This window comes from Suncus etruscus, chromosome 14 (genome assembly GCF_024139225.1).
Source record: "Suncus etruscus isolate mSunEtr1 chromosome 14, mSunEtr1.pri.cur, whole genome shotgun sequence".
NCBI classification, from domain to species: Eukaryota; Metazoa; Chordata; class Mammalia; order Eulipotyphla; family Soricidae; genus Suncus; species Suncus etruscus.
This window is the reverse complement of record NC_064861.1, coordinates 76,305,400-76,327,360: the sequence shown is the minus strand read 5'-3', so window position 1 is coordinate 76,327,360 and position 21,961 is coordinate 76,305,400. Positions and strand designations below refer to the sequence as shown.

At 43.4% G+C, this 21,961-nt stretch overlaps 1 protein-coding gene across 3 annotated transcripts in view; it reads right to left on the bottom strand.

Moving 5' to 3' along the window:
- The window catches only part of ZNF536 (zinc finger protein 536), a 459,071-nt gene that overhangs the window by 325,965 nt on the left and 111,145 nt on the right, over positions 1–21,961 (bottom strand). For all 3 annotated transcript variants that reach the window (XM_049786224.1, XM_049786225.1, XM_049786226.1), the window contains exon 2: positions 6,365–6,480. The gene's annotated coding sequence lies outside the window, so the exon portion shown is untranslated. The remainder of the gene's footprint in view (positions 1–6,364; positions 6,481–21,961) is intronic.

Below are 21,961 nucleotides of genomic sequence, written 5' to 3'. Positions count from 1 at the left end.
ACTGATTAAGTGTCACTAAGGAAAAAATAATATTAAATGAAGCTTCTGTTTCCAGTAATGAAAGTCAAAAAAGGAAGGAAGGAAGGAAGGAAAGAAGGCAGGAAGGGAGGGAGGGAGGGAGGGAGGGAGGGAAGGAGAGAGGGAGGGAAGAAGGAAGGAAGAGAGGAAGGGAAGAAGAAAGGGAGGGAAGGAGAGAGGGATGGAGGGAAGGAGGGATGGAGGGAAGGAGGGAAGGAGGGAGGGATGGAAGGAAGAGGGAGGAAGGGAGGGAGGGATGGAGGGAAGGAGGGAGGGATGGAAGGAGGAGGGAGGAAGGGAGGGAGGGAAGGAGGGAGGGATGGAAGGAGGAGGGAGGGAGGGTGGAAGGGAAGAAGAAAGAAAAAGAAAGAAGAAAGAAAGAAAGAAAGAAAGAAAGAAAGAAAGAAAGAAAGAAAGAAAGAAAGAAAGAAAGAAAGAAAGAAAGAAAGAAAGAAAGAAAGAAAGAAAGAAAGAAAGAAAGAAAGAAAGAAAGAAAGAAAGAAAGAAAGAAAGAAAGAAAGAAAGGAAAGAAGGAAGGAAGGAAGGAAGGAAGGAAGGAAGGAAGGAAGGAAGGAAGGAAGGAAGGAAGGAGGGAGGGAGGGAGGGAGGGAGGGAGGGAGGGAGGGAGGGAGGCAAGGAAGGAGGCAAGGAAGGAGGAGGGAGGGAAGGAGGGAGGGAGGGAAGGAAAGAGAAAAAGAAAGAGAAGAAAAGTAAAAGAGAGAAGAAAGAAAAGAAGAAAAGGAAACAGAAAGAAAGGAAAGAAAGAAAAAAGAGAGAAAGAGAAAGAAAATGAAATAATAAGCAGGGTGCAGGCAAAGAGGCACCTCCCACAGGAAGGACTATCTGTCCCCAGACATAGAAGAACTGCAGGCTGGGGCCGGATGGCAAGAAGGGTTAAATTTATGTTCCATTACAAGGCCCCCTTTTTTTGGTTTCATCTTCTCGGTAAAACACATAACTTAAAATGAAATCAAATATTAAAAATGACAGACTATATAAGTGCTGTGAGTAACTTCAGGTCACGGAGGGAGGGAAAAGCCGGCAAGTTGTCAGGCACTATCTGTCAGAGTGAATTAGAAACAATCAACAGAGACTGAAAGGGAAGGTGATTGTTATTAAGCAGCGGGGCTGTGAGCAGGCTGCCCAGATGTGGTCATGCATATAAAGGACAGGAAACAGCAGTTTAATTCAGGAAGCCCTGGCGAACAGGGCAGCAGAGAGGAGAAAAGTCCTTTGTCGCTAATAAGCTGGAAGTTACTTTGATAACAGCAGGGTTAGACTAGAGAATAAAACACATTTCTTTCCCTACCACACACCATTAATATCACAGAAATGTAGTAGGAAGAAGTCCCAGGCACAGCTGGCTTAGCCACTGGCCTCCCTGGCAGCCGTGGAGAGGCTGACCGGGTCCCATCTCCATCCAGAGCATCCCCTCCTCCCACAGCTGGGTTCTCTCTGACCACATTTAGCAGTCCATTCTAGCAATGTACTGTGACCCAAAGAAGTCAGGGGTGGGTTTCGTCCAGCACCACGCCCTCCCATGCCTGCAGCCTGTAGGGCAGGTGCAGATCCGGTAAACAGCCTTGGCCTAATGAAGTCCATGTATACAGCAACAGAAAACAATTTTATATGCAGACAAGGCCCGATTTCATAAGAAATTACTTATGCAGGCATTCTGCAATTATCCTGTGATACTTTCAGGCAACAGTCTGACAGCAGTTGTGCAAACAATAAAGGGATTACAGAAATAAAAACAAATAATATTACACACACAGAAACTCCATGTTGCATGTGGACGGGATAGAGGGAGGGTGCAGAGATGAAGGGAGCCAACCTGGGCCAGCAGGAGTGAGGACAGAGGGTCAGTGCCCTTCAGTGCCCATTCCATGGCACCTTAAGAGGTGTGCCTACAGCTGCTGATGGGAGGATCCTGGCCTACTCGCCCACCTCAGGTGAAGTGCCACCTGCTTGCTGCGCAGGAAACTGAGGACACGGTGGTGTGAAGATGTTGAGGGGTGATGTAGCCAGGAAGCTGGTGCTCCCCACTTCCGTGGCTCAGGGCAACAACTAAGAAAGTAAGTGGATCTGGGCACAAGGACTAAACTGTGACTCAGAGAAGGCCAGACCTTCACCTATGTGGCCCAGATGGGCCTGAGAGGGTTCTGAGACGTGGGCAGTCGCCCTCTAACTAAGGCATTAAAAGTACAGAGGGAAACGCTAGGACACCCCCAAACAAGCACCTTGATGTATTCTCCTAAGATGAATCCTCTAGCTGGCAGCAGGCTCTTTGCTGACAGCAGCTTCCCTGCCCTGGACTCCAAATAGTTCTGAGTCAGGCTCAGAGTAGGAGCCAAGCCTGCAGATAGGCCTAGATAGACCTAGGCATGGCCCATCCACCGAGCTTGGCCATCCTGCATGCAGCAAAGGCATCATGGCCACACTACAAGTAGCTCACAGTGGGAATGACCCAGGGCCCCATGAAGGCAAGTCGGACCACAAACTGGAGGCAACAGCTCTACCCAGTCCACAGAAATACTTGGACTTTCAGAAGATTTTTTGAAACATATTCTCAGCACTAGAAAAAAAGCAAATGTTCACATTTCTTTTTCCATAACAGCTACGAAGAACTGGTCTGTACACTGTCTTAAATGCTGCCCCCCAAAGAGAGCAGAGACAGCTTTGACCTGCCCTGTCCTCATCCAGATCTGTGTATTTTCCACCTGAATGCTCTTGTATTTTTTGTTTGTTTGTTTGGGGGCCACACCTGGCAGTGGTCAGGGCTTACTCCTGGCTCTGCTCTCAGGGATCACTCCCGGAAGTGCTTGGATTACTATATGGGGTACTAGCAACCCAGCCCAGATTAGCAATCTGGGCAAGCATCCTACCTGCTCAGTATCTCTCCATCACTCAGGCATTTCCCACCTGAACATTTAGGACAACTCACAGAGAGGATGGCCAAGGCCAGGACTGGCAAAAGCATGCACATAGGGCAGACTCCAGCATCCCATGCAGAGCCCCCTCCACAACTTAACAGTTTTCTTCAAACCTCTGGAGGCTGGCAGGCTAAAAGAGGTGCCTATAACATTGGTCTACTTGTGCAGCACCCCTGAACTGCCAGTGTAGAAACCCTGAGAGCTGCCAAGGCCAAGGAGCCTATTATCCTGCTATTGCTGTTGATCCCAGCCCTGCTGCCAGCCAGAGATTCCACCCAAAGTACCTTCATTCAGCCTAGATTCCACCTAGGCTGTCACTTGGTAGATGGTTGAGCTCAGTGGAGTTCTGACAGTGGTTTTCTGTGTGACCTTTTCCCACCCCTGCCTCTCTGGGCCTTAGTCTCTTCATCTATAAAATAAAACTTCTTTTGATAACAAGGATTTCTGCTAACCTGAGGCTTCTAGGGAATACATAAATTTTCTAGAATTCCTGAAGAGAAACTTGTGCTTGAAAACAGCCCCCACACTCCCAAGAAATGAGATGCCAGACCTAGAAAGTGGGCAGGTCATGAGAGGGCCTCAGAATTAGCATTATCTTTGTTTTCTTTCCCAGGGATAGAGGTTACTAACCCCTCTTATAGTGAATGAGCCCTGAGAAAGTGAGATAGACCTTGAGCAAAGGAAAACTCCATCAGCTTTTTCCTTACAACACTGCCCAAACCACTATAGCCACCCAGACTGCTCCTCCCCTAGCCCCAAGGCTGCACTACTGAAGTTCAGAAAAAGAACAGGGGGCCTGCCCATGAGTCAGGACCCTGTGCACAGGCCATCTTCCCACATCTACAGGGACTAGCCCTGTCTTCTAGCTCAAATAATAGACCAGAGCCTCACTCTGACAGAAGAGCTAGGAAGAAGTCTGGAATAATAATACAAATGGTAGGGTGTTTGCTTGCGAGCAGCCAACCCAAGTTTGATATCTAGCATCCCATATGATCACCCAAGCACCACCAGGAATGATCCCTGAGTACAAAGTTGGGAGTAACCCATGAGCTACACCAAGTATAGCCCAGAAACAACAATAAAAAGCAAGAAGGACCATGCAGACCTGTCAAGGACCAGGGAAGCGCCCAAAAAAACTCTTTACTGCCTTCACCCCATAGTGCAGTTTACTCAAGAACTACTCCTGGTTTCAGAACAACAAAATAAAACCAATGGCACTTCTGGGATGCAAAGCTGTGCAGAATGCAGCCTCTCCCCACCCCCAGAATTCACTGTACCCACCTCTCAGAGTATATGCCAGCATGCCAGCTTTGTCCCCCTAGAGACCTTGACACTTGCTGCCCTCTGCCAGGAAGCTTCTGCTCAGCAGGCTCCTCCATGTCCTCTCATTTCTAATGTCATTTCCCCAGAGATCATCCCTAACCACCCATCCCTCTCCCACTGGCCTCCTCCTTCCACAGCTGCCTGTAGACCACTTCCCTCCCCCACAGCTCAGCCCTGGAACCAGCATGTCTGAGGCAATGTTCTCTCCAGGATCATTCCAGGGCCACAGAATCAAACCTCAAAGTGGTGAAAAAACTCACCACACATAGGCTGAATGACTTGAGACAGGCCATTTAATGCCTCTGATCTCAGTCTCTATAATCTGAAAAAAATGAAATAATTCACAATACCTGGACTAGGGAGTTAGTAAAGATGAACTGAGATTATCCCAAAGTACTCAGGTCAGACCCTTCTCCACTCTACTTTCCTCCAAAGTTTGAAATCATCTGATGATTGTTTCTGTCTGGCTCTGGGAGGGCAGGAAGTATTCAGGGACCTTTACCTCCCTCCTTGCACCAGGAGGCCTCTTGATGAAAATCAAATATGACAAGAAGACCTGGGCCTGGCTGCAGGATTATCATCATTATCACGGATGAATCAGTCATTCGCTCTCTTTTTCTGTGATCCCACAGCAGCATGGACAATTTGAGGCACAGAGCCTGGAATGTTCCAGAACAAAATGTGAGTCAGCCTTAGGCCTCTTCTCTACCTGAGGCCCTCGGCAGTGATGCAAAGCTAGGCCTTCAGAAGCTGTGAGCATCCACATGGCAGAATCCCTACCATCAATGTAGCAGCTAAATATTGTAATACTCCTAACTCCCCCATCTGTGTTTTGCCTCCCAAGAGGGAAAATAGTCTTCACAGACATTCCCTTATCTGGCAGGCAAATTCTAAACCTTACTGGCAACTGCAGGCTTGTTTTCCCAACCAAACAGCTATGGAACCAAAAATTGCTCCTCCTGCGATATGCTGAGAAGGGAACTAGCCAAACAGCTCAGTCTGGAAGCCCAGACCCAAAGCAGGGCTGGATCCATGGCTTGAGGAGACTCACTCCCCCAAAAAGTGGGGGGGGGTCACGGAGACCTCAAAGGGAGCCTCCATGTGCTGGAGTCCTGTGATCCTTTTCTTAACACAGATACACCCACTAAGAAGCTGATGGAAAACACTCACCGCAGTGTGAAATCAACACTTTTGAAACTTAAATAAAACAGGGAGAAGGGAAAACTTCCAACCTCCGCCTGTGAATTTTCTCATACCAGGCTGCAAAAGGCAAGCCCCCGCCATCACCCCCAATCCCACTGACAGGCTTACCTCGGCACCCACAGCTCACGTTCCACCGTATGGGATTCCCTGCCTCTCCCCGTCCCCTTCATCCCGGAACCTGCACCTGTGCAGGCGCTAATAAACCCAATCCAGTGATAACCGTGAGCCTAATTGATAGGGCCCTTTATCGACTGGCCTTGATGTCTATCTAAGGTTCTCAACAGCCAAGATTTAAATGTTTCATTTTATTTTTAACTTTCACTTTTCCACATTTCAGCGATGTCAGGCAAAGAGGTATGGTTTTACTATCAGAAAGAATCATGGTGCAGAATAATTTATGACTTCAGCTTGGGCTTTCAGAAAAGCTATTTCAAATCTTCACTTTGATTTGGTTGTATCAAAACTACTCAAAATAACAGCGGCACTTTCTTGGAACCAGAATATGTTAGCAGCACCTCAGGATTTTAAGCTGAAACCCGGCATTTATCCCAGAAGCAAACTTGAGAGGGGAATTAAGCCACAGAGGGAAAAACAACTTTTTTTTTTCATGATTTTTTTGTTGTCCCACTTGACCCGTCAGACCACACCCCAATTACAGGGGAATAATCCCCTTCTTTGAGGGGGTTCTGCTAACCCACACTCAAAGGACCTTGGCCTTTCAGGCAAGCAGAGGACCCCTACCTGGATTAGAGGAGTGAGGGTTGTTACCAGCACCAAGCCCCAGCTAGAAGGAGAGAAAGGTGTAGGCTCTGTGCAGAGGCCATCACAACACAGCAGAACGAAACGATGAGTGTCCAGGGCCAGAGTTCTAATATCATCAGACTTACCTTAGCAGTTCAACTGCATACTTGTCTTAAGGACTGTCCGTTGAGTGAGAAAAGACCCCAGAAAGGGTGCAGCTGATCCAGACACTGACAGATTGCCAGAGGGGTGTCCCAGCTCCCTATCACAAAAGGAAATATAGAAAGAAATGATGTAAAGTGAAATGTAACAAATTCACTAAATCACAGCAATATGCAGAGGTCAAGGAAATTCAACTGAAAAGGTTAAAGATGAAATCAAATCCGGTGTATGAGAATGAAAATCTATCCCAATGCAAGGCCACCGGTGACGTGCTGGAGACAAGAAGCTAAATACTGCCTAGCACTGGGATCTTTCATTTTCATCAGATCAATAAAAGCTTATATTTATCAGGATTCCAAGCAGCTGCCACTTCTGACAACCTCCACTTTATTTTCTCACTCCTTGCGCTGTATCAGGGCAAAAAGGAGAAGAGAAGCAGCTTTTAATGCTATTTACACCTGAAGACACAATTCCATTAAGAGGTCCTGTTTTGTTAAAGAAACAGGGATTGATATGATTATATTGGCAGGAGCGGGAAGTCTCTTTGTTCTTCCCCCCATGTTTTCCCCCTTTCTAGGCCAGACCCAGCACGAAGATTTCCTGACACGAAGTCCATGGGCAGAGGGGTGAGCACTTTTTTTTTTGTTCTCCAAACTTACCATTTACAAAGAGAGGAGAGGCTTTCTGCTAAAACAGTTACCACTCTAATCATCTGTACAACAATATTTGCTATCAGGCATTCTAAATAGATTATCGCCAGTCCATCTGTGTCATTATTGATTTATAAGGCTTTAAGCAGCTTTCGAATGGAAGCTTTCCCACTGAAGGGTTTCTTGTATAAATCAGAGCCTGCTCAAATATAGCAGCCATCACTCAAGATATTGTTCTTAAAATCATAACAAGAAGGAGAAGATGATAAATCGCTTGTAATATACTGATCCAAACTGATATGCAAATCTTGTTTTTTAAATATATTACTTGAGTAAAAAGAGGCATCATTAACATATGAATGCTCTATGCAAATGATAGTGACAGAGCAGATGTTGGCGCATGTAATTGACCTATATGTGAATTGCATCAGAACCCTTAACTCTATTAATTCACTATCCAGTAACTAGATATTGTCCAAAAAGTACATTCTTTGAAACCATATACTGGAAGCCAAGCTGACAGGGTTCCAAGGATTCTGAAACAAGGTCACTGTCACTAGTATTTTGCTGTCATCTGCATTCCCCTTCTTATGGATGACATCATCAGGGGGCCGTGTAAATCGATCACTTAATAGCATTTAGAAAATACTGCAGTGGGAAACAGGTTATAAAAAAATGCCCCAGTTTTATTCTTTTTCTTGGCAGAAATGTCATACCTCTTAAACTGAGGGTTTGTGCATGAGTGCGCTGTGAAACACACAGATGCCATTTTATTCCCCGTCTTTATTTTTCCACTTCTTCTCAGAATGACATTAAATTGTATTAAATAGCCTTTTGTCCACAGGGCACAGACCACCCCGCATATGATAATGTATTAATGCCCCACGTTCCAGCCACTGAGCTGAAACATTCTGAGACTTGGAGGATAAGTATGAAGCACCATTGTGTGTATAGCCTGCTAACAACTGTGACACATACTAATAGAAACATACCTAATAAATTACTGCTTTCAGGTCTAGCAAGCTGACATTTCTCTGCAAGGGACAATTTTATATTTGTGGCACAGAACAAAATTGCTTCATATGAAGCCACTGTGGATTAGCATAAAAATTAACACTTAAATTTCAGCTTATTTTCCACCCTCTCCTCCTGCCACAACAATCAATTCCTCTTATAAATCTGATTAGATTTTATGATGCTTATTATTCAGAGCATGTCTCAACACAGCATTCACAGGCTTGAAGACTATTTGTTTAAATAGAAAAAAGAAGCAGATAAATCTATAGGTATTTTTTATTACCCCATTCCCCACCAGTTTCTTTCTCATATTGTAACATCAGTAATTGATTGCACACATTAATTAACATGTAAGGTAGAAATTCTGCATTATGCATGATTTATTTTCCTATCTGGTGAGTAGGTTTGTCTGCTGCCCTTGTGTTTCTAGGACATTGGGCTCGATTCTGGTCCAGACATAAATGCCAATGCTCATTCCCCCTGAAAGTTATTAATGTCAGATATGAAATGAGATTTTTGATTTCACCTGCTTACTAATCCACAAAAGCTGTTTTGAGTGATGCAGGCTTAAATGCAGAAATTTGAAATGATATATTGCTATATCTGATAACATGCAAATATGTTCATTAGACATAATTTAGCAGGAGAGAATAGCAACACTTTTATAACAAGTCTAGGTCAAAAAAATGGCTGTTAATTAAACAAGTCATGAAAAATGGCATTACAAGGAGACTGTCCGGCAGACACCAGGCTTTCTAATGATGTGCCGCTGATAGTACCCAGTGCTTCTCACGACAATGAAGAGGAGAAGCCTTTCTGAGCATTTCACATAATCTAAAGCAAGCTCAACAAAACTCTACCCATGTTAAGAACCTCCGATTGATCTCACAGTCTCAGATTTTAATTGTAACACACTACCGTTCTCCATCTGAAGATGTGACTTCACTTTATTTCTTAGAGGCCTAAAGTGATTTATATAGTTGAGTTCTCCACAAACACACCAGGGAAGAGTTTGCACAAGCGCCACCACTAACGAGTGGGAGCCCAAGCAACCAAGTGTGCAACTTCCAGTCATCACAGCAACTACAAAGGGGAGGGAAGAGGAATTAAAAGGCAAGGAAGAAAATTAATGTTTCATAGGGCTATACTGCTTGATTCCCTGAGAGTCTATGTCTGAGTGTTTTAAATCAAGCAGATTAATAAGGAAAGTTGGACTTAACAGCCTATAGACGGAGGATAAAGGCAAAGGAAAAACATGCATGTATATTCCTGGGATCTTCTCTTCCTTGTCACCCTTCCCAAGTACACACTTCATTTATATGGGGAACCTGTGGAAGACAAAATCTCTCCTTTGGCCATGAGCTGCATTTCAACTTCTGACACTCTGATCCAATTTCAAATGCCTCACACCCATTGAGGAGAAAGATGCCTACAGTCTATTAAACCAGTTAACATTTCTCCAGAGACTTTGGTTAATTTCAAAATGTTTTATTTGTTGGATGGATAAGTGAACGAACAAATGCAAACACTAACAAGTATGTATGTCAATAAGTGAATGAGTCTACAAAGGTCTGATGGAAAGATGGTTGAAAGAATGCCAAAACAAGAAAGGCATAAATGCAAAAATAGTTCTATTTAAAATAGCTAAATTTAAAGTACTTTGGGAATGAGTAAAGAATACCATAGGTACCTTTTGAATGAATAAGTATTTGCATGAGCTCCTATAGTGGGATAAAATATAGATGTAAAATATAAGATATATGAAAAGCTTGCTTTTTCAAAACCTTTAGTGTGTCTTGAACGTGTATACCTCTCTTTCTCTCCACTCACATCTTTATAAGTAAATTTCATTCATATTGAATGAAATCTTATTTCACACGCATAAAACTAAATAGTCAGGTCTTATTCACTGTCAACATGCTTAACACCCCATTCTTGGTTCTTTGCCTGTGTCTCAGCACACATTTCTGGAGAACCCAAGAGGTTTCTACACAAATCCTTTAAGACTCATGAGAAGAAAGACAGGCATCCCTGCCTCCTCTAGAATCTTCAGGATGAGCAGATTCAGCCATATGTCTGGAAATGAGTAATTCTAAGCCATGTGTGTGGCCTTCTAAGCAGTGTGATTCCTAACCTTCCCAAAGGTGGAAGCTGTCAAGGCCAAATCCAGACCTTGTAGCAGACTCTCGTGATGTGAACACTGATTCTGGGAAGGGGTATAATCATAAGCACCTCTAGTTCTTCATATTTAGATGAAAATCATCTACCCCAGGGCTCAGTTCACATGAAATAACTAATCTCATGTGAATAGCCGGGGACTCTTTCATCCTTCATCCTTCATTTTTCTTAGGTTGCTGGCTGCTCTACCGTCTAATACTTGGGTCCCTGACCATTGAAACATGGTTTGAGGTATTTATACATCTTTACCATGTCAGCTTCCTTGACACAGTGGATTGGACCTGGGACCCCCTAATGTGACTATTTTATTTATTCCATGCTGCCTAAAATCCTCCATGTTGCCTAATAAGAATATTTTCTATACATATGGATTATATAGTCACTTTGTGATATTTTTTCTTTTTTTAAATGATAATACTTTTTTATTTATTTAAACAAATTTAAACAAATACATTTAAACAAATGTATTATGATCAATTGTGTCAACTGTGTTATATACTTTCTTTAAATAAATTTCTTTAAATGCCCTATTTTTCTTTTTTTTCTCAACCCCACCTTTTTTTCATTTCTGTGCATCTTGGCTGATCATCTAAAAAATCAGGAACTGGGACTAAGCTAGTGATGTTAAATCTCTTAACACTTATTCAAAAATGTTTGACTGTGTTTTTCCAGAGTTTTCTAGAAGAACCTTTTCTAAAGAAATCTCACATGTGAGTTGACCAAACATAGTCTCTGTAGCCAAAGTTGCCAAAAATACTGAGTTAGTCCCTTCTGTGGAGACCAAGTTTTCTCCTTGAAATCCCTTAGGTCCCAAGGAATTCTCTTGGATGACCATTGGACCAGGGATTTCCTAGTGACAATTCAGCCTCGATTAGTCACAGCCTCCTTTTTTCTGCTGCCAGCCCTCCATGGGTTTACCCTTTGAAACAGGTGCATCCAAATCCCCATATAGCCCCTCGGCAAACACCAGTATCCTGGATTATGAGCCCATAGGCAGACATAAAGCTGCTCCTCTTGATGCCAGTCAGGAGGAATGAACAGTAGGTGTCTGCCCTCAGCCAGCTGGTCACAGGTCATCTCCCAGAATAAAGACAAAATGGCCCCTGAAATTCCTAAACAATCAGAGACCAAGTATCCATCTGAGGGGCAGTCTGAGCAGAATTGTTGAGTTCTTCCACCCAGCACCTTCACTAGACCTGCTGAGCACTATTACCTTAATGACCCACCATTAGTCTTAGAAGTGACTCACAGATTCCTTTAAATCAAATTGTTTCAAATGGAAATTTTATTATAACACTGTTGTAAAAAAAAGCTTTTCAAAATAGTTTTATTTAAAGAAATTTATTTAGAGAAATGGAGGGGAGAGAGAGAGAGAGAGAACAAGAGAGAGAGAGAGCCATGTTCATCAGCAAAACACAGGCTTCTCCTGAAGGGTAAAGGTCTACTGTTGTAAATGTAAAATATAATACATATTCTCCACAAGTAGTTGTTTATAAATAAGAGGAAAGGGCTCAGTTACTAGGAATCCACTGTCAGTACTGAGGGACTATGTAGAGGTGGAGCTGAGCAGGACCTCAGGCTAAGTCTGAATTTATACTCTCACAGCATACCTTAGTGCATGGGGGCACTTACAACCCCTTGAGCCTGTGTCCCCTTCCTCTGTAAAATGGCATGAGACAGTACTTGTCTCATAAGGTGGTTGTAAGAATCCACTAGATTAGTTCTGGAGAAGTAGGCCATTTGCCTTGTAACCAACTCAGGTTGATCCCCAGCATCCTGAATCAGGTCTTTTAAGCATTCCTAGGAGTAATTCCTGAAGTAAGTCCTGAGCACATCTAGGAGTAGTACAAAAAAAAAAAAAAAAACAGAAACAAAACAACAACAACAAAATTTTTAAAAAATAATCTACTAGGTTAAATGCAACCTTTTTTGAATAATATATATTGACTGAGTTCACTATGGTGCAGCAAGATGAGGTAATCTTGGAGAACTGGCCTTTGAAGCTCCCACAGAATGCTGCTTATGCAAACTGAGCTGAGAAGCTAGAGATAGACAAAGTTATGAGACTGGTGTCAAAAAGCTCGGCCCTTCCACTGGTCCTTTGTTCAACCTCAGGAAGCCCTGCCCTTTATGCTGCAGCTCTCTCAAATATGCAATAAAGAGATTGAATCAAGAGGGATGGATCTAGTCATTAGGGAACTTGAATCACTGAGGGTTCCACAGGTCCAGCCTTTGTTATCAAAATGGCTCTCAAAATTTCCAGGGTAGCTATGGTGAGAGAAAGACCCTAGATCTAACAATTCTCAAGATCCGGGTCCTTGTTTGTGTACAAAGGAAGCAAATGTCAGGCCCCAGCAGTGTCCCCATGCTGTAATTAGAGGCAGGTGCTAAAAGTGGGATACCAAGGAATTGGCACAGAGGCACACAAAACCTGATTCCCAAATCCCTGAATAGTGACATCCTTCCCCATTGATTGCCTTCTCAGAGTTTCTCAGCACTTTCTGCTGTGCACAACTGTTGATTCAATATCATGCCTTCAGAAGCCCTAAACTTCTTTTTCACCAGGAACCTGCCAACACTGGTTGTTTATAGTCTTTTTAATCATGTTCATTCTAAAAGGTGTGAGATGATATCTTGTGGTTGTTTTGATTTGTTTTCCCCTGATAACAAGTGTTGATGAACATTCTTTTCATAAGTCTATGGGCCAAACATATGTCCCCTATAGGAAAATGCCTGATTTAGGTGTCTGTTCTCTTCCTATTTTTGATAGGGTGATTGGTTGTTTTATTGTTGAGCTTTGAGAATGCTTTATATATCTTAGATATTAGTCTTTTATCTAATGTATGATGCATTGGTATTTTCTCCCATTCTGTAGGGAATTTTTGTTTCTTTTCCCATGTAATTTTAGTTTAATGTAGTTTATTTCTTTTTGGTTTTAGTATATTCACCTGGCAATCAAAGAAATTAAAACAACCCTAAGTTACTTATCCTGGAAAGTTATGCCTAAGTTTTTCTCACTGTATTTTATAGATTCTAGGCTAATCTTTGAACCACTTTGGATTACTTGTATAGAATGTGGGATATAAATCCAGTTTTGGGACTTTCTGTTGTAATTTTTTTTTTGCATGTGGCTATACTATTTGTTCATTGCAGTACTCAAAAGTAGAGCCAGGATATAGAAACAACCTAGTGCCCAATGACAGTTGAGTAGATAAAGAAAAGTGTGGTATCTGCACACAGCAGAATACTTGGAAAAAAAAAGAAAGATAAACTTGTTTGCTACAACTTGCATGGAACTGGAAGATATGTTAAGCAAAATAAGTCGAAGGGAAAAAAAATACTGAATGAGCTCACTACCTGTGGTACACAGAGAAGCTAAAAATAGAAAAGGCCAACCTTGGCATTGGGGTTACTTGCAAGGGTGTGGTCAAGACAACGGAAGAGGGAAGGAAGAAATGAAATCGCTGTGGACAGGGGAAGAGGGTCTTTAGCATTATTGTAGTGAGTAAGTATTTTCACTTTGTACATCAAAGCCATAAATATGAACACTATCATTACCATGTTAGCTAAACAGCAGTAAAAGGGTTGCTTTTGTTTGAAGCCCTAAACCATAGCACTTTGAATCACGCATTCAACCCCTTGCTCAGTCCTGACATCTAACCTAGCAATCTCTCAGGGATGGTCTCAGGAAACAGTTTGTCCTGAGCAGCACTAAGTTTCCCTACAATTAAGTGACTATTTCATAGTTTTTATATTAAACAATCCATCTCTGAAAGTTTAGGTTTATCAAATACATACAAGAAAAGAACTTCAAAAACTTGAAGGGATTGAAGGTTGGAATGATAGCACAGCAGGTAGGGTGTTTTCCTGGCATGTGGCCTACCCAAGCTTGATCCTCAACATCCCATATGGCCCCTGGAACCTTCCAGGAGTGATTTCTGAATGCAGAACCAGGAATAACCCCTGAGCATCGCTGGGTGTGGCCCCAAAACAAACAAACAAAAAATTTGAAGTGATTGATGGGCCTGCTCCATGGCAAATCACACATAGTTCTGGAGTTTCTAACCCCTTGATCTCAAGGCTCTTGGCTCCTCTGGACCCCCATCAGCAGCCAGCCTCTGCATACTTCCTGCATAGAGGAGTGCAGAGCCTTCTCAAGGTGCAGGTCCTCCCACAGGCACCTCCAAAACAGAGACTCTACCAGACTCAGCCCGTAACCCTCTCACTGACCTCCTAAAACAGAGCACGTGATGGAGGATGCTATTCTACCCAGGATGTCAGTAGGTGTGGCTCTGGACTAACAGCCCCACACACAGAGGCTTGCCTTGCAGGCGTAAACACATGTTCTCTAAAATAGGCAATGTTGAGTCTCTAGTACGAAATGAGGGGCTGAAGCCAGCACTGTTTACAGTCTGTGGGATCCCTCCAATTCTCAAGCTCTTTTTTCCAGAAACACTCATGCGGTTCCACTCTCACAGGAATGGTCCTTGTGTGCTCAGATGTGCTTGGACTATGCCATCATAGAAGGACTTGTCCAGGGCAGAGACTGTCCCAAGAGCAGAGGCAGGACAGAATTGGTCCAGGACATGGGACACAGTAACTGGCCAGTCCCTGAGGAATCCCTGCAGACAGAAAGTGCCCTAGGGAAAGCACCTGGCCACACTTTAGAAGAGAGAAACAAAACCCTTTATTCAGGTGTTTTCTGCTCTATAGTCTTTATTAAAAAAAAAAAAAAAAACCAACAACAACAAAAAAATGTTTTTTCTCATTTCTTTCTATTGTTCTGCTTGGCAACTTTATTGCACATTAGTTCAAAATAAGCTGCCAATAAAGTGAGATAAAATTAAACTCATGCTGGAGTTTTTTCCTCAATAATTTTTGTCGGTTTGTTTTTATTTTCATAAGGATTTGAAATGTGACATTATCTTAGGTTCATATTTTCACTGTCTGGGTAGTTACAACTTAACTTCTACCAAGTTTATGAATTCCAATTTCAGTTCTTTTTAAATGAGTTTAGTTTTTACTGTTAGCTTCATACCAAAGAGGTCTTTGTAGCAGTTTGTCTTTTCCTGTACAAAAAAGCACAACATAAAACCAGAATCTTCTAAACTGTAATTAGCTTAGAAAGTTATGTGATTTCTAATTTAGCAGAACCTCAGAATACTGCATAATCCACAGCCCAAAGTCAACATTTGTCTGAATGTGATTTCAGGAAAATATTTTTCTTAAGATAGCATTTGTGAATAAGCAAAAATAATTGAATTCAAGATTTCAAAAGAAATCTTAGAGTTAAAATAATGTTCTCAAGTAAGTGGATCATAGTAAAAAAAATCAAATGTGTGTTGTTAGCAAACAATAGGAATTTGCGGGCATTGTTTTTCAAAATGAAAACAAAAAGTCTTTTTAAAATGAAACATTTTCTTCTGACTATCTAACGATGATTTACACATCTAAAATGATCAATTTAATCCTATCAAAAGTAGATCAATTGCAGGTATAACAGATAAAAGCAGAATAAATCATTTTATCACTGGATTGGAAACATAAACAGCAGCTCGAAATGGAAGTTGGACTTTCTACTGAAACGTTTCCAGGCTCTCCAAGGACAATTTGCCATGAAGAAGTTCAATGTATACATAGTCATCCGATCCAAATATGCTAATGATTTTTATTGGTTGAATCTTAAAAGTGAGGTTTATTTTTATGAGTATGCATTAATTAACCCAGCATGTACTATCTTTCAGACTATCTTGCCAAGGACTTTCATTTAAACATGTTTATTGTGAAATGTTTGCATTCTCCACATTTGTGGCCCACACACAGATTATTTCATACTTTCCTTTAGAGCACTTAGAAAAGTTAAAAGGAGTTATTGTTTTTGATTAATGCCATTTTGGTACAGTTTTAAAAAAAAACTTTTGACTCTTAGCTCTGCATAAATTCGTTGACATTAAAAAAAATAGAAAAGTCTCTGCAAGTTCCATTGCACAAAGATCTTGAAGGAGAGATTGGGGTGGGGAGGGCTGATTGGGGGTGGGGAGAATGCATTTTAGGGTGGCCCGTTAAAACACAACTATAGGAACTTTGTTGTTTGCATGGACTCATGTAGCTAGCACCGCCCGATACAGTCCAGCCATCCATCACAGGAGGTGCCGCAGGCTCAGCCGTGGCTTGGTGCCGGGCAGATGGGAGTTCTAAGGCCCTGCCTGTCATCTTTTGATTAAGAAAAGGAAATGATTTCACTAAAAAGACATTCCCTCTTGTGTTGTTTTGTTTTAACTGAGTTTGTACTTTCCACCAAACTGGACATATTTATTGAGACTCATAAGTTACTTCACGATCACCAACATCTCAACAAACGATTTTTTTTCTTGCCAATTATCTAAATATCATAACTATAAAATATCTTAAAACATTCTCCATACTGTAAACATCTTAGCTACAAAGCTTTGAGTGTAAACAGTATGATACATCGGAATGGTTTTAAGCGATGTTATAAAAACTGCTCTTAAAAACTAAACAAAAATGTAAAGCTTCCATCTGTTTTATGATTTTTCCACTGCTGAACGGCTGCTGTGTGCCAGTTCACTCAACCATGGCTTGCTAAAGAGATTGCCGGGGTCACAGATTGAAAAACAAAGAGTAGGTCCCTCCTGGCGGGACGTCTGCAGTCTTGCTGGTGTGGCAGGAGAAAGAAGTGCACCCACCAAGCTCAAGAGAGGGAGTCAGCACTGCACAAGGTTTGCTTTGCCAGGGCTGCTACAGCAACCACTGGAGGGTCTGGGTGACGGTGGATCTACCACCTCAGTCTGCTCTTCCTCACAGGATTTTCTTTGGGGCTCTGAATGTACAAGTTAAAAATAGACAACCAATTGCATACTAGGAATAGGCATTCAGACAGTTCTCTGTGACTTTGTGTAGGTAGGAGGCAAAGATCATTGATCTGCCTTGAGCTCAGGTCTGGGAAAGATAAGTGACTTCAGTAGGTAGAAAGATGTGCACATCCCAGATGTGCAAGAAGAAAACTGTCCCCAAGGCAGCAGGAAAGAAAATTTTTGAGGAGTACTGAGCAAGGCAACATGGCACAGTGCCTCAAAGCCAGGCCTAGTCTGCCTTCAGGGTGTGCCAGTGTCCCTGGAGAGGGGACTTCTGAGAAATGATGCAATGTGCTCCCTGGGCAGGCTCTGCTCTCAAAGATGGAGTCTCTGAGTTCTCTGACTTTCTAGCACAGGTTTGAGTGCATGGGTCCCCATGCCAGGCCTGTCAAGGGTTCCCTTTCCCCATAGTTGTGCTTCTACAGCAGGACCTTTGGCCTAGGGGCTGCAGCCAGGTAGACTGGGACTTAGCCCACCTCCTTCAGAACAACTCATCTCTGTACAGTTCAAAGTGGAGGGGAGGCATCCACAGATATTTGGCAAGGCATTTTTGGGTAGAAACACTGGAAGAGGCTTAGAGGCAGAGCCTCAAAGTTTGCCATGGCCCATCCTCAGTTCTGGGGACCCCTCCTGGCTCTTCATCTACTCCCCAAGAATTTCCCCATTCAGAGCTACAGCAACTTATAGGTAGGACCAGGCAGCCCACCATGCAGAAGAATATCGCGGTCCCACCGCCAAGCTATTGCTTCGTACCATGTACCAAGCCAGTGGGCATCAGCTGGGAGCCCTGAAAGACGCATTCAGTCCTCTCTGAATGGTCCACTTTTCCTGAAATGTCCATACTTCCAGCAGGGCTTAGGTGCTCAGGGCACCCAGCAACCAGGAGAGACACTCATAAGCTGTTAGCAATACTGTTCCAATGTTCCACAGCTGTACTGAAGCTCCTATAGACATGAGGCTTCCAGGGTCCAACCAACCCACACCCATAGGACCTACATTCCCATGCCCAGAGCAGCAGGGGCCCTAAGAAGCACCCAGCCTGTCGGCCCTGGAGTTCTTAGGCAGGCTGGCACGATTCGTGCACATTCCAAATTTAAATCTGGGACGCGCTCCCCTTTTTTCACTGCTCCAGAACATGGGGGAGGCATCTGCCTGGAAACAGCTGTCACCCAAAGGAGGCAGCACATGCGGCTCTCCCGCAAACAAGCACCACCATCAAAAGCCGCACATCAGCCAGGGTTACTTAGCTACAGAACTTCACAGACTGGAGGAGGAGGGGAGCGGGTGAGGAGCCCACAGGCGGCCCGACAGGCCCTGAGGCCCTGCACATGTGCCCATTCTGATTGTAGCTCTCTCTCCCTCATTGTAGGGAAACTGAGACTCAAAGAGGTCAATGGACACATCCAGGATCACATAGCCACCATGATAATAAACAATGAAAAAAGAACTCTCTAGAAACATTAATGATAATTCCCAGGGCCAGAGTCTCCTTGATACGGTTCAAGCTCAAATCCTTAGCAATCTCTTCCAGTACTTTCTTTCTAATCTTTGCTCTCATGCAAACAAGAGAAAACTGAGGCAAAGAGGATGAGAGCATTTCCCAAAGTTTTCCCAAAACACAAAGTGACAAAAGTTCGACTCAGACCCAAGGATCTGGCTCTGTCTCTGAGCCCTGAGGCCACACACTTGGCCCTCTGAACTTCCATGATCTCATCAACCAAGGTCTTATTGTCCATGGTCTCCTCCATCCATGATCTCATTACCCTTGCATGACTGAGACAAGGGTCTACCAGCTCAGACCTTACTGGGAGGGCAGTGCAATGCTAAGTTCTTTCTCAGTTGTTTCACTGTTGTGCATGCATTTGATTTATCCCAACATGTTGATTTATCCCAACATACAGGAAACTGAGGCTTGGAGATGTAAGCAACTTTTTGAAGGCTAAACAATAGTAGCAGAGCCAAAAGTAAACCCAAGCCCAGTTCCTCAGGGCAGCCAGTAGGACCGTGTTGGTCTCTCCACTTGTGTTAGCAGTGGAAATAGGATGGACACGAGTGCATCATGCTCAGCAAAGAGTTGGCTGGTACTGCCAGCACAAGTGTACTTCTCACTAAGGCTAATCTTGACTATAGTGAGGATTTATATTAAGTCCAGAGAAAGGAGTGAGGCCAAGCTGAAATCGACAGATTCTGCAGACAGTGGTGGGAGCTGCAGCAAACAGTCACATATTTAGAAGTTGAGAGGAGGGGGACACCAACTACTCATCTCAGCAGTCCAACTTTGATGGCCAATGGACAACTCCGATGGCCAGCTGGCTTTCTGGCCCTCCAAAGCCACAGGCAGGGACTCTGCCAGTCTTCCCTCCAGGGTCCTGATTCAAATAGTAGAAAATAGGACATACTGAGAGGGGAGAAAGATGAGAATTATCAGGAAACAACAACAATTTGACTACCAAGAAATTCTGCAGTCCTGGGAGATGTGTTCAAGAACAAGGCTCAGGAGTTAGAGCTACAAAGCCGGGTACAGGTACCTTCAGAGCTACTGGCCACCCTTCTTTGAGCTGGTACAGCCTGAACACAGACAGTATGAGAAACAATGGTGGGTCAGGCTGCACTTTCCTCAAACTAATCACTAATGAAGTTTGGGGTGAGCTATTTTGAAAGCAGCCCACACAGCATAACCACACGCCTTCATCAGCTGCCATCCTCAAATGCAATTTCATTCATAATTAAATAAGAAAAAGCCACCACCTTAAAATAACACCAGGGTCACAGCTGAACTCTCTGGCCTGGGCCCATGAATTTGGCCTCTGTTCACCTGTTCCCTGCCCCCCAAAATAGTCTCCAGTGCTTGCTTCCAGGCCCAAAGCCTCATTCCTGCCAGTCTCTACTCCGTCACCCATCATGCCTGCCTACCTGCTTTCAAGGCCTCTCTGCTCCAAGAACCAGACAGGATTCGGAAGTCATTTTGAGCAACCTCTCATTGAGAAGCCTTGGACAGCCACATATGAAGGCAGCTTCAGAAATTTCCGTGATTATGTTTGCAACATACTTGTACCCCCTGCTACCTCAAACTCTGTTTACTCTGCCCTAGCTTTCTTGTGAGATCACTAGCATTTCACCTGGAGGTGTTTGGGGTGTCATTCATACACTCAGTGAAGACTTTTGGTAACACTTTACTCCACGCACCTACTTCAGCAGCCAGGAAAAGTCAGTCCTGATCCTTGTCCTCCTGGAGGGTTGAGAAATGTACTGGCTCATTTCAACTCTCCACTTCCTTGTTCCATATAATGCACAAGATTTCCCCAATGCTTTGACTCTCTATTGCCTTCCCTGAACTCAAGACTGAGATATTCTGTGCTCAGAACTTGAAGACCTCCCCAACATTCCAAGTAGAGCTGCCTCTTTTTTTGCCCATCTCAGCCTCCAGAACTCTTCCTGAATCCACATATTCATTGGGTATTTCATTGTATTTCATATATTCATAGAGATTCATTGGATTCCACAGTTCTTAGAAGCCACTGGATGATACATCAGAACAGTGGAGAAGATAACTCAATCACAGGAAAGGACCTGCGTAGGACATAGACAGAGAATAATTCTTTATTCGCAGCACTGAGTGACTCAGTAAGACCCTATCATAGGCTGTGAGCAGAGGACACACTCCAGTAAGAACAGTCTTTAAGGACACAAAGAGGCAGACAGTGCTTCTCACAACCTTATGCTCAGAGCAATGGATGTCTCTGAACACGAGTAAAGTGGTTGGTAGGAAGCATAGTTGGCACAACAAAAGGGGGCATGGCATTGGGACAGCCTGGATGTCAAGATACCTGAACAATAGTTCAGCATTGTTGTGCACCTAGCTAGTATAAAGATGGACCTACAAGGATAGAGATTGAAGACGCCCATGTCATAGCAGCTCCCATTTGGGGACAAAAGATGTCACTAAACCCCAAGCACATATTATTTTCCCACTGTGTTCCCAACAGACTCACCACCACAGGGTTGAGAAAACTGAGACTTCAAGAGGTGAAGTGTCATGTAGTTAGTAGGGAACTAGCTAGCAGGCCCCTTCTCACCTATGTGGAGCCTCCACACTTTGGCCATACCTATTCCTTAATGGCGGCCTCATGGCACCTCTGCATCTCCTCACTTCCACCCACTCTCCACACCATATGTTCCATGGAGCTTGAAAAATGCTGTTCATAGAACAGAGGCCATTGGAATTCTCAACATGAATCCCATAATTGTCATTATCAGGTGATTGCAATACCCACACTAAGCATTATCACATCCATCCATGGAAAAGACAAACTAGAAGAAGGGCAAATAGTCTCTCTGTGACATGTGGGCAGCCCCTGCCATGATGCCATGTCAGAACATCCTAGTGGGATGTTGTCAAGGTGCCACTGCCCTTACCATAGGCCCTCCTCTCCTGATGGAGTAGCCAGTAGGAAGCAACTCTCCCTACAAGGCAAGTTGATAATAATTCCCAAGGAGGTGGCTTTCAAAGGCTTGTAGATTCATCACCATCAACTTTGCTAGCAGCAAAGTTCTCCATCTTACCCCAGGAAACAATTGCAGTTTGGATCTAATAATGCTCTTTTCAAAGCTCAACCTTTAGAAATAAAACTTCCTAAAAAAAAACAAAAACTTCCTACATGAAGGGAATAGAATGTTCTGGAATCCTAAGCACCCACTGCCCATTGACGGGACTGGGCTTTTATTCTCATTGCTCCCATGCTCAAATGCATGAAGTTCTCACTTTCTTGCAAGTTGCGAGTCTGTCACCAATCATGTCCATCAATAATCTACAGATTAGCAGCCTGCTTGTGCAGCCACTTCTATTTTCAACCTGAAGGGC